This window comes from Eupeodes corollae, chromosome 1, assembly GCF_945859685.1.
Source record: "Eupeodes corollae chromosome 1, idEupCoro1.1, whole genome shotgun sequence".
NCBI lineage: Eukaryota > Metazoa > Arthropoda > Insecta > Diptera > Syrphidae > Eupeodes > Eupeodes corollae.
In genome coordinates, this window is record NC_079147.1 from 32,938,609 (window position 1) to 32,957,977 (window position 19,369).

General features: G+C 34.8%; 1 protein-coding gene across 1 annotated transcript in view; it reads right to left on the reverse strand.

Moving 5' to 3' along the window:
* Positions 1-19,369, reverse strand: part of LOC129953890 (uncharacterized) — a 111,618-nt gene that overhangs the window by 19,943 nt on the left and 72,306 nt on the right. The gene's annotated exons all lie outside the window — the stretch shown is intronic.

Below are 19,369 nucleotides of genomic sequence, written 5' to 3' on the forward strand. Positions count from 1 at the left end.
GGGAGTTGGTAGTGGTTTGTATTCAGAAAAGTTTAATCTAAGCATCTCATTCCGCCTCCCTAATCATTGTAGCGTCTTACAAGCGCAAATTTTAGCGATCAAAGAGGTTCTCTCCTGGCTAAGAGAAAACGTGATGTCAACTTCTGATATCCGCATCTTCTCTGAAAGTCAGGCTGCTATTAAATCTCTTTACGTTGTCTCAACCAAATCTCAAACGTCCCTCGATTGTCAATCGTCTCTTATTCTAGAGTCGTATGGTATCACAATGGGCCTTTTCTTTTGGCCTTAATGTATTTATTCTAAATCCACAGCCACGTTAACCTAACCTAACCATGGGTCAAAAAGTTAGCGGAATGGAAGAGAAGGGGGATAAAATTTAGCACAGTTTTATTTTTCTTTTTCAATATACTCGGCTTTAAGTTTAATGCACTTTTCACATCGGACGAAAAGTTTATTAATGCTTTCGAAAGAAATTGCCGCCTGCACCTGTTCATCGTCGGTAAATATTTGTCCACATTTCTGCAAGGCAGTTATAGCAAAATGACTCTTGTGAATCACGCCGGTTATATTGACACCCTTTTTCTTGAGAGTAGACTGTAGCGATGATTTTTGCAGCCGATTGTGAGACCTTAAACTTCATAGGGGGTGCTTTGAGTCTTTTAAACTACTTCATCGACACAGCCACAATTTGGACATTAAATTCACCTCTCTTTTCATTAGAGAGATTCAAAAGAAGACTTTCGGCACCCACTTTGCACTGACATGCCAAGAGGCTTTAAGTTTAAATTGGTGTTAAGTGATACTGTTTTTTCGTTAGTCGAAAATCTGTCAGAACAACTTTCTCGACTTTTCTGACGATGTCTGAGAAATTTACCTAAATCGAGGATCTTCTTCTTGGGACTCTCTTCCTTTTTAAAAAGACTATGACACTCATTAATCATTGTTTTCCCAGGGCAAGTCTTCGTAAACAGCTGATATCTCTTTAAAAATGTTCTGAGCCGATTTGCCTTGATGAGTCAAGAACTGTGTCACTGTCCGATAATCAATTTTTTCCATTAATTATTTTTTCTCTCGGATTGACTTACTCACTCTGCAAAAGCTCAAACACTAATCACCTGCTTTGAACGAAGCTCCGCAAAAATGTCCCTAATAAATCTCTAAAAATATAAGGTACAAACATGTCCCCCAGGGCTGCTCAAACTCCTCCATTCCGCGAACTTTTTGATCCGCCCTGGTACAATCGTTGGTGTCGAGATTTTTTTAAAAGAGGAAACACCAAATTTGAGTTAAGTGTTTATCAAATAGTTGACCAAATATTCACATAACGACACATCCTTGTAAAAACCTAAGAACGTCAAATCGACAACAAACATCTTTTCAACGACTTCAAGGTCGCATAGTTACAGCATCTGGTGGAACTAACTGTAAAGAACCATGTCTAGTTTTGGCTTACTTGACGTTTGTAGAAAAATCACGTGGCTCTTTGTTTGACACAACTTAACCTAGGCTTTAAAAAAAGTGATGCCCTTTTATATGATTTCTTTAAAATCTTTTTTGAAAGAAAAGCACAACTGCTCGATACTCGTAATTGAAAGAACCCTGCGTGAAGTCAATAGGGCTTTTTTGAGTTTTGAAACAGATGCCAACAAAATAGGTTAAGCGCTTAATGAGGGCAAAACAAAATACATGCTCTCATTATAAAAGGACTTACAACAATGACTTATCAGTCAAAACTTCACCATTGCCAGACGTAACTTTGAGGAATGTATAGATAAGGACCATGTCAACGAGGCTTTTGAACGCTTAGAACCTCCTAATAGTAAAAGATGAATTAACTCTGTTACATTAAGTCGTAAGTTGATAAGAATTCATTTAATATGAATAACAAAATCTGTACAACTATAATAAATGGGAAATTTAGTTTGTTTGTTTGTTTGTCTGTTTGTACGTCCTTCACGTCACAACGGAGCTATTAATCGACATGATTTTTTTTAAAAACCAATGCCAAGCTCCTTGTGACACTTATGAACATTTTTTTGTAATTTAGAGATGTCTGATTCTGAACTTATTGCAATTGTTTACCCTGATTTAAAAAATTACTATCAATTTCGTTGTGAAATATCGATTCTAGTACGATGTTATTTGAAAATAAATTCAAACGTATTGAATGTGTGAACATCAAATAGCAGAAGACACTGTCATAAGTTTAACTGCCTGGTGTGCACTCATCTAAGTTGCAATTAAAACAACACGTGCCAGTAATGCTAATGCAAAATTTAGATGCCCCTTGACTATGTAATGATACAAAAACGTTGCACTTCATAGCATTTTAAACTTGAGTTTAAAGATAATCATGTTAATGAAACATGAAATTCATTCCTAATTGATTGACATAATTTAAAAAAAACGATATTAAGCTTTCATAAGAACAAAAGAAAAGTCCTCACTGCCAAACAATTAACCCTATAAAATGATTAAATTTATTAAAGTGTCATACTCTTTGTTACAAACATTTTATTTAATCCTCACATTGATAGGAATTTAACATTTAGACCAAAAAGTCAATCCACCAAATGTTTATTTTTTACTTTTTTTTAAGTTTATTTTTTTGTATCAACCAGAAAATCAAAAAGTTCCTGTTAGAATTGCATTTTTATTTGTCAGTTGGATTTTCACCGATTGAATAAAGTAGTATCCTATGTCCACGCAAGCTGTATACCAAACATAGCTACCTACAAGTTCATGTTGTAAAACCCTGAAGTGCATTCATGTGTTGTACCGCGTTCTCTATAACGAATTCCAAATTTGTCAATTGCATTTTTTCCTTCTAACTTCAAAAACAAGAATTGTAAAAAATAAAAAAAAGGACTTCATTTGGTCAACATGTGTGTTTCTATACTCGTGCTAGATACATATACGAGTATGTGTATGAGCAAAGCATGGTGGTGATTTTCTATTTAAACCTTGACCAAAAAATCGTCTAAGTTTCAATTGTTCGGTGAGGAACTGCATCAACATCACTTGCAGAACATACACAATATCGTTTGGCAAAATATGACACCGGCGTGATTCCTAGTTCCTGCTCCCAGCCGACGTATTTGCTGCAGGTGCATTGCCAAAATCTGCTGATGGTATTGTGAAGTGCATCAAAGCCTGATTCCGGTGTCCCTGTCCAATCAAAACCATTGGCAGGTATAGTGGTTTCAGTTTCAATTTAAGTGTGAGGCTTTGACATAATAAAAACAAAAATCCATATGACTTCAATCTTTTTTAAAACATACCACCTACCTACTCCAATAAGGAGCAGTGCCTATGGCACCCTGATGGTTTATGGCCATACATCCAGGCAAGTAGCCCAATAAACAATTCAAGCTTATAAAACACAAACAAAAAAGTAATGCAATATGAAAAATTTAAAAAGTCGCATTGCATTAGTTTGTTTACTTATTTATTTATATAATTTTTTTGTTATTTATTTAGTAAACAAAATGGATACACTTATTTGTGCAATTTTGTTTCATATTCATCAAAAATAATATGAATTTGATATAATATAGTATATTGAACAATAGCGGGGACCTGTTCAGGTATTCATTGTGCCTAACGAAGCGTTGATTTTCGTTAATGGATTCTAATGAATACAACGTCCGTGTTCTTCGTCATCATCATCATTTATACCTTTTCTAGACAAAAATAAAAAACAAATTTTATATAAATAAATACATATTTGTATGAAATTTTTTTAGATTTTGTTTTATTATATTTGCAGCATGCATGATGTTTTTTGAATAACAATCATCGGAGAAAGGATTAGCTGCAGACTTATTTAATTTAATAATCAGACAAAAATAATAAAACCATTCAAAATTTAGTTGCATGACATTTCATTAAAATAACACAAAAATATTATGTTCGTATATTTTTTATATGTTTTTAATTTAGAATATTATTTTGATTTTGTTATCCACTCATAAAACTCAAACTTAAGCTATGTATAAATAACTCGAATTGAAAAAAAAATATGTTGAAATAATAATATAGGATGATTTTTTGTTGTTGTTACTTTACAAAAAGGAGCAATCAAAATAATCACAGCGATGCAGGGTGGTTTAAGAAAAAAAATCACCTGCAACCATCCTTAGAAAGAAAAACGATGATACATGATCTTTAGGTCTAGTAATTGTTTATTTAAAGCTTTATGTTTCATAAAGTAGGCTTCAAAAATATTAGTTTCAGCTTTAATAGGTGCAAATTGTAAAATGGTTGTCAATCATTGGAGCAATCTAATATCTATACTATCTGTACTTATGTTATAAAGTTAGTTTCAGTTTCTTTGTTTGTTTGTTTGCTTGTTTGTCCGTCCTTCACGTCGCAACCTAGCAATATTATAACATGATTTTTTGTGTGGATGTAGTTACAAGGCTGGAGAGTGTTTTCAGTTAATTTTACAGCAGTAAAATATATCATTCACAGCTTATTCGAGAAGATCGACCTGTAAGGCTTATAATTAGATATTTAATATATTCTTTTTTTAGATCCCTAATTATTCTGCTTTTAGACCTATTATTGTCATGAATTCAACTTATTTAACCTCCAAGTAGGATACGACTTGCCAGTAGTGCTTAAATAAAATTCAGATGGCCCACGATTTAGAACGGTACAAAACTTCGTGTCACACAACTTGGGCGAAACATCAATGGTCATGAAGTGTGAAAATATAATTATTTCTCAAATCTCAGTAATTTTTATAAATGTACCATTACAATTGAAAAGGCTTCAATAGCCAATTAAAGTTAGATTCGTTATGACAATTAATAAGTCGTAAAGACTAAAAGTAAAGGATTGAACCTAGAAAAGCCGTGCTTCATTACTTTGACAATAATCAGCGTTACTTTTGGTTACTCTGTGTTTCTTTTGATTGAAGAAAGTTTAACATCTAACTCTTGGACTCTTGGAATGTCTATATGTGATATTTTATTTGGTAAAACCAAACGGCTCAGGCAACTGGTAATAGCTAGTACACGATAATTATAAAAACTAGATTTTCGTGGCGTATAAACCGTCCATAACTTAGGACGTAGCTACACGTTCGTATGAGACTTCTAAGAAGAAGGTATAAGCTTGATATTTCTCAGAAAGATACATTCTGATAACATCAGAAAAATAGAACATACACACAAAATTTTAGAAAAGTGAGCAAGTGCGCTAATCGAAAAATATCAACGTATTCAAAAAAATCTAAATTTTGAAAAAATCTCTTAAAGACATACAATCATTCAACTACAGCTTTCTTAAAAATATAATTGAGATAACAAAATCGTTCAATTAATCCTTATAAGGAGTGGATCCGATAATGTTAGCAATATTCATAACAGAAACAAGATAGCAACAAACTTTTACCGCCTTAAAAGGCTGTTCAAAGTAAAAGCGATGAAAATAAAGCCTATTCTCAGATTGTTAGAAATGTGCGGAAGAATTAAGAGACTTCCCTAAAAGAAATTCTACAACTTATTCTTCAAAAAATTGATATACAGGATTTGAATATAAAACTGCTAAGCGAAAAAGTCGCTCTTGAAAAACAATGATGGACAAAACACTTAAAATCGCTACATGGAATGCAAACGGTCTTATACAACATTCAGCCGAACATATCGATATTTTCCTGGTGTCTGAAACTTATTTCTCCAATTGGCAAAGTCTAGATAATGTAATAGAAAACTATTCATTTTACCACGCTCCACATCCAGCTGACAAGGCAAGAAGTCGATCGGCGATTTTTATAAAAGAAAGCTTAAAACATTATGAAATAAACAAGTTTACATGAAAATATGCAAGTAACAACTATTAGTATTGGTATGCAAAAGAAAGAGTTTAAGATAGCAGCTATATACTGCCCACCAAGGCGCTCCCCGACAGAAGATGACTTTACACTTATACAGATCTATTTAATCTTCTTGGGCATAACTTTCTTGTTGGTGGAGACATCAATGCGAAACACACCAATTGGGGTTCAAGACTTATATCAACAAAAGGCAAAAGACTTTCCCAAGCAGGCCGTAAATACAATTGCGAATTCTATTCCTCCAGGGCCCCAACTTACTGGCCTTCTGATACTTACAAAATACCAGACGTCATTGACTTTTTCGTAGCTAAAGGTATCAAACGAAATCACATTAGTATCGAAGTTAATTATGACCTGTCATTAGATCATACTCCAGTGATTCTATCACTAAGTGAATCGGAAGTCCTAGAAAAAACTAATCCAAAGCTTGTAAATAAGAAAACAAACTAAAATGATTTCAGAGAAAGGCTTTAAAGTTTTATAAATTTAAGATCTCCCATGGATAGGTTAACCACTTAAAGAAGTGACAGCTTACAGACCAATTCGCTTATACCAATTATTGCAAAAGTTTTTGAAAAACTGCTTCCGAAGAGACTTAGCAAAATCATAGAAAAAGAAAGGTTGATCCCAAACCATCAGTTTGGCTTTAGAAATAAACATTCCACGAAAGACCAAGTTCATAGAATATCGGATATAATAGAAAAAGCAGAGGAAAAAAACAAGTATGTTCAGCTATTTCCTTGGATGTTGCTCAAGCTTTTGACAAGGTTTGGCATAAGGGACTTGAGTACAAACTGCAATGGGATCTTTGCAGACAGTAATTTGAAATATTAAAATCGTACATCTTATCGACACAGTGAGAGCTTGAGCTGAAAAATGGCGTACCAAACTTAATGAAACAAAATCTTCACATATAAACTCTACAAATAAAAAGATAAACAATATTCCAATAATCACTATTAATCAAGCTGTACCTTACGCCAATACCTTGGAATGACTTTGGATGCAACGCTAAAGTGCAAAGAGCACATCAAAAGGAAAAGAGAAGAACTAAACTTGAAATATAGAAAAATGTACTGGTTACTTGGTAACAACTCTTAGTTATCAATCCAAAACAAAATAATGCTGTATAATCAAGTACTAATACCTGTTTGGACCTATGGAATCCAATTATGAGGCTGTAGAAAGCTATTTATACAAAACTCTACTAAACAGAGTGGTTGGAAGATGTTTTCAAGTAGTTTTTGGACACCAATGGCAAATTGAAATCAGAAAATATCTTCTTCTACAAAAAAGGCAAGACAGACGATAAAAACAACTATAGGCCTATTAGCATCATATCTTGCGTTTTATGGTATGGAACCGAAAATTGTTCGTATCCTGCAAAATTTGTATAATGGTGGTGTCCCACTTTCAAAGGCAACTTATTTTACTTTTTAATCGTTGGTTGGAAAATATTTATCAAATCTAAAATTTGAAGACGGTACTATATTAATGCCACAAACAAAACGAACTACAAATTGTGCAGGAAAAAAAAATTAGTTTGAAATATAAAAAAGTCGACTTATCCACTAACCTTCAGAAAACCAAAATATGGCAGTTAGTCTAAATAATAGATAACTTTAGATAACGTGGATGACTGAAGCTACATATTTGTGTCAAAAAAAACCATTCACCAATACAGATAATGCAAAATGTTAACCAAAGAATAATAAACGATTGGCGAGAATTTTGGAATGTGAAGATTCTTCCAGTCTTAACAAATGGCTGCCATGTAAACATTGATTCTAAAGGTGAAATTAAATTTTGAATTTGAAATTAAAAAGAGAGAAGCTTTGGACCGAAGAAGGTGGAAGACGAAATAGAAGGCTTATACTTATCAAAAGTATTAATTAAGTGTATATATTAAAACAAAAAGAAAAACATTAAAAGCTTTTAAGAGTGAATAAAGCTTGAACAAAAATGATAAAAATAATCCCTCATTACGGGGCGTAGACATTATCTCACAAACAAATTTAAATGCTTTTGATTACATTGTTTTGATATCTTTAATATGTAAAATTTTCCTGTCAGTGTTAGTTGCCATACTTCTCCAAAACGGCTTACTCAATTTTAAAACATTTGATAGGTCTGAGAATAGTGGCGCTATGTACAATGAAGAATTGTATGGAGGATCTCTCTAATATCATTTGCCAATTTACCACTCAGTCATTTTGGTACGCATTTACCAAATCGAAATGCATCTGATTTTATAGACACTGAATTGGATCGTGAACTACAATACAGCACTGTACAGCGAATGTCGCTCACAATGTCCCACTTTACTAAAGAATGAAAAACAAAAAACCATTTATGAACACCTCGTGCTCGCAGTTCCGGCAGAAATGGAAATGGCAAAACATTCCTTATTTCGCTTATTCTTGCTAAAATATGATGTTGCATTTTCTGGCATTGCAACAGATTTATTGGATGAAGATAGAACAGCTCATTTAAATATTAAAAAGCAATATTCCATAGCCACAGTGCTGAAACAGTGTAAAATTATCATCTGGGATAAATGCACTTTGGCACACAAACATTCGCTTGAGGAGTTGAACAGGACATTAAAAGATAAAAGACAATGACAGATTATTTTGCGGCACTCTGTTACTACTTTCAGGTGATTTCAGACAAAACATCCTCTTATTTTCCGTTCAACGTACACTGATGAGATCAACGCGTGCTTAAAATCATCACCACTATGGCGTAGTGTTGTAAAAGGACATCAACTGAAACTAAATATGCGTGTTCAAATGCTTCAAGATCCATACGCTCAAACATTCTCAAAATACCTGTTAGATATAGGCGAAGAAAAAGTTACTACAGATGCAACTGGATGCATAGAATTACCAGTCCAGAAGATGCTTTAATTGGCCAGATATTTCCTGATCTACACAGACAATATACAAATCATGAGTGTCTGGCATAAAGAACAATTTTAGCAGCAAAAATATGGATGTCAACGAATTAAGTCTCAAGATATAACTTTTGTTACCAGGAAACTTGGTGTTATACAAATCTATTGATACAGTGTGTGATGCTACCAAAGCTGTTAATTATTATTAAAATGAGTTATTGAACTCAGGCATGTCACCACACAATTTGCAACTGAAGGTTGGATTTCCGGTAGTTTTTGCATCGTAATTTAACCTTCCGATGCCAAGTGGGGTTACCCATCACCCCACTACGTTTTATAAAACCTCAAAAGAATACTTTTCTAAGTTTCTTTTAACGTTAATACTCGATCTTTAATAAATTATAATAATTGATTTCATTACTGTTTTTTTTTTAAAAAAGTTGATGGGATGATGAACAACAGCAGATGTAATTCACTTAGGCAAAAAAGCCTTGCCTTCGGAAGGTTAAACCCACCACGGTTGTGCAACGGCACGCGATTAGTAATTACAAAATTGATGAAAAATTTTATCGAAGCCATTATATATACCACATCCTTACGCACTTACAATAACTTAATTATTTCTAGCAAAATATTATATAGAAATTATTTATATGCTAAACAACGTGTGTCGGGTCAGCTAGTTTTTATATTAGAATACAATCAATAGCTCATCTATTCTTTAATATTGGGAGACAAACCAGAGATTTTCTTGAAGCTATGTTAAATGGCATGTAAAATAATTTTACTTAACTCTTTGTAGTTTACTATCAATTGTCTTAGTATTATTATTAGAGTGCTCGAAAATGTTCGTAAACTTAGAAAATATTTTATTACGATTTCTTAAACTTTCACGGTTCTTTTTATTGGAAGGTGTTTTTATTAATTTTTCAAATAACACTGGTCGACAAAATTGTATTTTTTCTGTATCGCAAACTAAACAATATGTTTATTAAATAATAAGGATATCCTAAATAGCGTTTTTAAAATCTCATAATATCCTTAAAAAAACTACTTCTAAAAATAGAATTTTGACTCATGAAATCATGAGAACAAACTAAGATATTGACTTCAAACTTATTATATCAAATGTGAAATAATGTTGTTAATATTTTCTCCAATACAAAAATTAATAAACATTATTATTCTAAAAATAACACTATATTGTTTTAACGTTCTAGGAATCAGTACAAAAATAAAACCATTTTCTTTATTGTACAGTTTTCAAAGCTTGTACATTCAAACTTCCTTTTCTTAGGGTATATCTCAAGAATGAAACTATAAAGCATAAAAATTTCAATTTTCGTGAACTTTAAATTACAGACTTTTTAAGTAACTTAAAAATATACCAAAATTAGTCACACATTTTTGATTTCATGTCCGTGAATATTATAATCAATACCACATAGCTTTTGTTCACAGTTGAAGAATTCATCTCACACATTTACACACATTTAACATTCTCAAATTTTCCCAGATATTTTAAAGTTAAATAAAAATTAAATAAAATATATATGCTTGTATAGCATAATTTTCAATTGAATGTAATATTCCAATTTTTCTTTTTTGTCGGTCACTTAAAATCTCCACATTCCATTTGATAAAATAAAATAAAAAAAATGACAAACTTCCCCATCATATCATCATCAGATTACCATCTCTCAATATTTGCGTTCTTACCAACAATAGCTAAGGAAACAAGTAGTTTTTTTTGTGTTGGTTGAGTAGCTTAATTTGATCACAAGGACACTCGACAACTACCCTTTTGAAGGATATAAGCAAAGACAAAATTTAAAACTGACACAAAACCCTCTCAATTTACCACACACTCGACTTGGATAATATAAAAATGGTTAAAGTCAATATTTGTAAAAGGATATTATTCGAGTATGAAAAGCACTAAAAATGAAAATAGTATATCTGTGTCCCACTTTAAGGACTTAGAGGAAACAAATAAACGTTTTAAGGAAGGACTTGTAACAAAACGATTCCAAAAACTAAAATTGAAAACTTCGAATCATAAATCATCGCTATATTTACTGCATGTTTCAATTGATTTTCATCTTAATCAAGGTGTATTTTACATTGACCTTTTCAAAAGTGAAACTTCGTTATAGGTATGGGCTATATGCTTAGTAGATAGGGACCCATCTCATCACTTAATGCAACCATGACCAAATCCTGCCGCCAAAACGCACGCGAATAATGAACACGATACAAAAGGTACATTTACTTTGATCAAAAATCGTAGTAAATGACATCCGCGTAAATGATTACACTGAGAGCATTCATCATCGTCCTCAAAAACGGTACCCTCGTCAAAAGCAAGTGCATATGATGGTGGATTGGTGATGGAGTTTCCAAACATAAAAAGGCCTCTTTCACTTCGAACCTGCTGATGCGTGCGAACCAATATAATGTCAGCTAAAAAGAACTCACAGAAATTTTGAAAATGGTGGTGTCGCCTCGCCGTGGATGAAGTTGCAGCAATGCATTTGGTTAATATAGATGAAGGGTAAATTTTGGTTGAAAATAAATTCGTCAAAATGAGAAAATAATATCATCAAATGGACATCATCAACTGAAATACCCATCACTACAAATAATGCACATAGGTAGGTAGCAAAGTAGCTAGATATAAAATGATTCCAAGCGAATCAAAAGCTGCATCAGATTTCAATTAGTTTTATTGAAAACTCATTCCATGTTTGTCGTCTATTTTTCGCCACACGCGACTATAAAAGCCTGATCCTTTATGATGGACATTCATCTGGCCGAGTGATTGTAAAATGTATCCTTGTTGTTTCATCGTTCAGCCGGCGCGGCGGCGGTGTGTCCGGCGTTGCGCTATATAATTTCCATAATGTAGCAATAAACACTCACTTTTAATGACCCAACATCCGTTTACTATACCAATTAAAGTGGTCAAACTTTGTTGACACTCGATGTCGAATTGTGTCTAGCACTAAAACCATACACAAATAAACGCCACTATTAAAGCTTTTAAAATGTTTGTCAAGTAGTTATAGTCATTGAACATAAAATAAGTTTGTTTTTAGAACATAAATTTTTATCTAATACAATTAAATCGTGTGTATTAAAATTATAAAAAAATAAGTGTTTATGATTTACACAGAAATATTAAAAAACGTTTAGTTTATACTTAAAAATAGCTAAAAATGTCAGTGATTCAAAAAATATAAGAATATTCATTAGAATGTAAACTTTTAATAGTTTTGGTCATAAAAAAAAGAATTCACAAAAAAATTGTATCCTTCAATTCTTTCGGAAGTTATTTTTGTAAATTGATTGTTTTAAAATCCCTTTTGAAATTTGTCATCATATGACATTTGACAACTAAAAACAATGCTCTTTTTTAAAGTGACATGGTACAATATTTAATAAGGATGCTGAATATTTTGTAGTCAGAATTTGCTAAACTAAAGCAATTTGGCGCTACATCGCATCGTGCTCCTGGGCCTCAAGTAATAGCTCCCACCTCGATTAATCCACCGGAAATTGGGGTTGCCTCTGATCCTCATTCTTTCAGACCTAGCGTTTAATACCCTACGGGCTGGAGCTTCGATGTTCATTTGTTCTACATGCTGTAGCCATCTTAAGCGTTGAACACGCAGTTTTTTGACCAGTGGCAAGTCTTTGTACAGCTCATATAACTCATGATTATATCTTTTTCGCCACCGAATGTTACTTTGTCTGTCGACACAAACAGAAACCGACGCAGAATCTTCCTCTCGAAGATACCAAGAGATCCTTCATCCGCCTGGGAGAGGGTCCATGCTTCTGCACCATACAGCAAGACTAAGAGGATTAGGGTATGTACAGCGTCTCTTTGGTTCTTCACTATAGGGCCTTATTCCTCAACTACTTGCTTAGGCCAAAGAAACAGCGATTAACAAGGGTAATTCTACGTTAGATCTCAGTACTGATGTCATTTGCAGAATTAACAACAGTGCCCAGATAAACAATTTCGTTTACCACCTCAAAGATTTACCTGTCAATTGTCACGTTTTGACCAAGTCTACGGTGTGAATCGAGTCTATTTGACGACAGTAAATACTTCGTTTTGTCCTCGTTAATGTCAAGACCCATTTTCTTCGCCTCACACTCGATAGAAGAGAAGGCACCTGTCACTGCTCGTTTGGTTCTTCCCGCATAATGTTGATGTCATCTGCATACCCAAAATATTGTTTGGATTTTTTAAAAATGGTTACTTTTTTATTGGAGTTGGTGTTGTGCACCACTCTTTCAAGATAAACATCGAAGCAGCTACATGGGAGCACATCGTCGCCTTGTCGAAGTCTACTGGTGGTTTCAAAGATTTCGGTTGAGTCCCTTCCAATTTTGACGCAGCAACGAGTATTTTCCAACGTCATCCTCATAAGTCGTATCAGTTTGGTAGGGATACTAAAACTCAACATGGCACGGTATAGTTCGTTCATAAGTACACTGTCATAAGCTGCTTTAAAATCGATGAAAAGATGGTGTGTTTAGATGTTATGTTCTTGGGTCTTTACCAGGATTTGGCGTAGAGTGAAGATTTGGTCGATGGTACATTTTCCAGGCCTGAAGCCACACTGGTAAGGGCCAATTTGTTCGTCAGTAAATGGATTCAGGCGTTCACATAATACGCTTGACACCATCTTAAATGCTATGTTTATTTAAAAGACTAATGCCTCTGTAGTTGGTGCAGAGAAGGCGTTCACCTTTTTATGGATTGGGCAGATATTGCGTGGTTTCAATCGTCGGGCATGTTTTCTTCCGACATTATTTTAGAAACTAGCTGGAGCATGCTCCTTACCAGATCCAGCGTGCTTGAAAATCTCCTCCTATAAACCGTCATCAACTTTAGCTTTGTTAGACTTCAGTCTAGTGATGGGAACTCTGATCTCATTCACGTCGGTTGGCTGGAACTCCAGATCATAAGGATTTTTTGTGGTGGCACCGAGGTCTTTATGGCCACTAATCAGTTGGTCAAAATGATTCTTCCCAACTTTTAGCTTTGTATTATTATTTTTTTTATCGACATAAAATTGGCGAAAGATCCTTGTCCTTCTTTTCTGTCACAGTCTGAATGAATCCGTTTTGGCTGATGAAAGATCCGTGTCCTTCTTTGCTCTTCAAGTCTGTATGAATCCGTTTAAGCTTTGTTTACCTCAGTACATTCGGAGGCAAACCCTAGCACTTCTTCCGCAGCATTCCTAATTGTCTGTTAGCAAAGCTACCAGTTTGTCCACGGACACATCTCATACCTTTACAAGTTCTTTGAAAGCTCTAAGGATATTTTGTCGGCAAATGCGTTGGCGGTGTCTTCCTGCTATAGCCCTCCAACGTTGAATAGTCTCCTCATATCTGACGTTCACACAATCGCTTCCATGGATATTCGCAAGTGCAGTTTTGCACCAACTAGATAATGGTAGGAAAGTATGTTGGCTGATCTGTGCGTGTGAACGCCAAGTTTTCTAGAGAAGCGTCTTTCGTCGATAGGAACATGATCGATTTGGTTGTAGGTTCGATCATCGGGCTACCGCCAAGTGTCTTTGTGGATATCTGGTATCTACGAGTAGTCCTACTCAACACCATTTTCTTTTTAACTGAAAAGTCGATAAGCCTCAGTCGGTTTTTATACGTGATGTCGTTCAGGCAATTTCTTCCGATTAACCTACCAAAGACGACTTCTTTTCCAATCTTATCATTAAAGTCTCCCAAGAGAATTTTTACGTCATTCTTGGAATTCGTTTTAGCTCTAGCCGATTGATCACAAAAGTAACGTCGTATTTTCACTGATTAAGTCCTCAAGATACATTAAACTGATTCAAATTTTTATCGAAAAATAATCTTTAGTGATGGGGTCCGTTTTCATTCCGGAGACTGTACTACGCTCTAAAAATCCAAGAATAATTTAGCCTTATCAAGAATTTTATAGCAAGCTGAAACTTTTAGGAATCACAAACAAAATTATTGCATTGCGAACGAATTTCGGTTCTTTGGAATAACTTTAATTCAATGAAGTATTTACAAGCGAAAAGTCGTTTTATAATTCTTGTTTTTTTTTACGAAAAATCGTACTTTTAATGTTGATCGCTTGGAGAAATACATTTGGAACAAAAAATCGTTGTTAAGATTTTGTAACATTTCTTAAAAATCTTAGATAAATTAAAATCATAATGGTTAATCCTTGGGCCTTTACTGTTGTACTTTGTTCTTTAATGATCTGCCTTCTAATTTGCTTTTTGTCAATGCCTGAGAGCATTAAAAATGAAATACCTAAAATAAACATTGATCTGCAGTCTATATATGATTTATCCAACCGCAACATGCTCGAATTTTATCTTGAAAAAAAAACTAAAGTTCTTCCAATACCATGTCTCATTTCCACAGCTCAACATGCTTACTCTAAGGGAAAATCAGTAGAATCAGCACTTCACTCGCTGGTACGTACTATTGAACATTCCCTCGAATACAAAGAATATAACCTGGTAGCGTTCGTAGATATTGAAGGAGCTTTCAACAACGTCAGTTACCAGGCGAACACAAAACAGCAATGGATAAGCTGAAATGAGAGAAGTCACTCATAGATCTTATAAGTCTCATGCACAAAAGCAGGATAATAATTTCTAACATGAGAAGTTTTACTACCACCAGATCGGTGAATCGAGGCACTCCCCAAGGAGGAGTCCTTTCGCCTCTTTTATGGAACATGGTAGTAAACGACCTACTTACAGCATTGGAAGCAGAGGGTTTTAAGGTGATTGCCTATGCTGACGACGTTGCGATATCCGTATCGGGGAAGCACCCCCAAGTTCTCTCGGAACTCCAACAAAATGCCCTAAACAGGCTAACTAAATGGGCTAATCAATGTGGATTCGACGTCAACCCACACAAAACAGAATTAATACTCTTTTCAAGAAGATATAAAATTCCTCAGATTAGCCCACCCAAGATTAAAGGAATACCATTAAGCTTTTCCGATCAAGCTAAATATTTGGGCCTCATTTTAGACAAAAAAACTAAATTGGAAGGCAAATATTGATGAAAGAGTCAAAAAGGCTACTGTAGCGCTTTTTACTTGTAAAAAGGCCATAGGATCAAAATGGGGCTTCTCCCCAAAAATAACCCACTGGCTATACACTTCGGTAATCAGGCCGATACTCATTTATGGAGCCGTCGTATGGTGGACCGCACTGGACAATATGGTAAATCTAAATAAGCTCATCAAAGTCCAGCGGTCAGCAGGCATGTGCATCACAGGAGCACTTCGCACAACACCAACCGCAGCACTGGAAGTGCTTTTAAACCTAACACCACTTGACATCTTCTCTAAAAAAGTGGCTGCCAACTCATGTGTAAGGCTTAGAGCCACCTCTCAATGGACCAGTAACAATACTGGACATACTACTATTCTAGACAATTTCAGATCTATCCCAGATCGCTTAGACTGTACCACCCCAAAAATGGTATTTGGTAAATAATTCCATCTGTCCATCCCTTCAAGATCCTCCTGGAAAGAAGAGAGACCCCTGGAAGACGATGCGGTACACTACTATACTGACGGTGCAAAGACCGATCACGGAGTTGGAAGTGGTATCTTTTGAGAACAACTGAATCTTAGTCTATCCTATAGACTTCCCAATCAATGTGGTGTATTCCAGGCAGAAGTAATGGCAATTAAAGAAGCACTATCCTGGCTCAAAGAAAACGTTATATCTTGTAAGGATATACGAATCTTCTCAGACAGCCAAGCCGCTCTTAAATCTTTCGCGTCTGTCTCCACAAACTCTTGTACAGTCCACGATTGTCAATCATCTCTGAATGAGATGACGGAACAGTTTAGCATTCACCTCATTTGGGTGCCGGGCCACAGAGACAAATATGGCCAAGTATTGACTTAAAACGGTCAAAAAGCTTGATATTACTGAGCAGACAAAGCATAAGCTCTACAATTGGACTAATAACGGGACACTGCCTCATAGGAAGACATGCTCTGAGGCTACTGGTCTACACAAATGACTTCTGTAGAAGCTGCATGGACGAGGAGGAAGAGGAAATAGTCCAACACCTTCTATGTACATGTCCAGCACTCTCCATTAGAAGAAATTATTTTCTCGGTAATCCCTTCTTCGATAACACCAATGAACTGGCAACGATTGACACAAAACGTCTCTTTTACTTTATTAAAAGTACAAAATGGTTTGCTTAAGTGCATTACTCTCCCATGAGTAACCTCATTAGTGGTATCACAATGGACCCTTGAGGTCTACGTGTGTCAATGACATCTGGACAGCCACTCCAACCTAACCTAACTTCCAATATCGAAAAACAAACTGAAACCTGAAAATGTACCTTCCGTTGTATTAATTTATTCTATTGTAAAATATGTTACACAAGTCAAAAACATAGTACTGATCTTTAATAAAAGACTAACTTGGAATACCCACGTCCATAATGTTGTGTCAAGGATTTATACTTCGCTGAGAGAACTATCCGTATTAGATCAATTCTACAAACTCATAATAAATTAAAGTTGGTCGTTTTGCCAATAATTAGGTAAGGGCTTACGAGCTATTTGAAGTGCTTGACTCTCAATTGGCTAAGATGTTTAAGGTAGCATTTAATGGCACTGCTCGATTTGTTGTTAACCTGCGTAGATTTAATCATGTAACTTGGAACCTAGACTTGATTATTGTTTTTTAAGTCGTGGAATAACCTTCCCAGTCATATGACGTCCAGAATCAAAACCTTTTTATTGTTAAAGGGATGAATCACGTCTTTTCTAGATTAATTCTCGCTACTTTTAGTGTTTTCCCTTGGGCCTTATTAACTGGTCATAGAGAAATCAACATTTAAGGGGATTTAAAGCCTTTTGGATTGGAATGATTAACTATTCCATAACTCTGAAGCAATTATTGGGATTTGAGATATAATTACATTTTCACCCTTTCTATCGCTGGTTCAGATATTAGCACTAATAATTGTTAAGTTGTGAGGCACGAATTCTTGTACCGCTTAATAATCAAGAAAAATTTAAATTTCGATAAAGCTTTGTAGGAACGACTTATTCCAAATGCAGCTTTAATCTTAAACGTTTCAAACACATTTTCAAATTTATTAATTGTAAGTATTTCTGTCTCTTTTTGTTTTTTAATTAATATAAAATTTTAACATTGACCTTCAGTTAGTTGCTTTTGCAATCTTCTAGTTTTTGTTTTGTATTGTATAATTGTTCTTGTCAAATTAGATCTACAAACAGAAATTTATATATGTAAATATCTGGAAAATAACTGCTTCTGTGATATGGTTACAGAGATTAAATGGTTAGTGAAATCGGGTTTAGTTTATATCTAATCCTATACATAATATATTATTTGCAGTAGGAGCTCATAGTTATAGTTATTCCATTGTGCAGTCATCAAAGGGCTTAAAGGACTAGAAATATACTCTTTGAGGGTAGAGATACATTGAGTTCCTTTTTTGTTTGCTTCTGTTGCTTCTGTATCTGCAATCATGAGATCTGTGGCATCATATACCATACACCCCCTTCATACCGCATTTTTATCCAAAGATTTCCAGGACGAAGGCTGATGATGTTTTTTTTGTTGCTTTTGGTTTAAATAATACCTTCATTTTTTTTAACCATTTTTTCTCGAAAAAGTAGAGCACTGATTTTTTTAGCTTTGGTTTGTAGCAGACAGTCAAGTCGTCTTCGCCTTCGTCTGTCGTCGTCGCACAGCCAGACATCACCAGTAGGTAGACAAACAGACACAGACAAACAATAAAAGACAGATATGGTAGAGGAAGTAAGGATAGTTTTATATGTATGTAGTTTTTTGTGTGGAGGCAACAACAACAACAAAAAACTAGGATCTACTTTCGTTTGTAATACGAGGAGTAGAACTACTTAGGTAACTGCACATATCCGCATCCGGAATGCGGCATAGAGATGAGGACGAGGAGAGTTTTTTTGATGGAGAAGGATGATGATGACGATGATGCGGTGGTCGAGACGACAAAGAGTTAAAGGGGTTTCTAAGGGAAGGACAAAAGAAGGACGTCTGTTTGCGAAAGTTCTGTGCCACACTATCAAATTCTGCGAAAAGAAATCCCTTGCGCTAGCAAAGCATCCATCCCCAATGGTAATGTTGCTGTTTGCTTCTTTATGAAGCCAAAGCAATTGCTGCACTCTAGGAGATGACGTAAAACACAGAAAAGGACCCAGAGGATGTTTTTTACTGCCCACCACCAAAAACAACCGCCAGAAGGAAGAATCCAGCTACTATACACTTTATGTCCGTTCAATGCTGGCACCCAGTTATTCGAAAAAAAGTTGTTATTTTGAAAATAGATTTATTCTTCGAAAATTAACACAATCGAGTTGAAATACTGAAAAACTTTCAACTGTTTTTTCATTCATTTTTTTGAAGTGCAATAATCAACTCATCACACGCTCTCTGTGAATTAAGTAAGTAAGTTCCTTGAAATTGAGCAATTATAATCCTAAGTAGTTTTCGTTAAGTAGGTTTATAAGTCGATGTGTAGATTCCGCGCCATCACAAGGACTTTAGTTTACTTTTCAT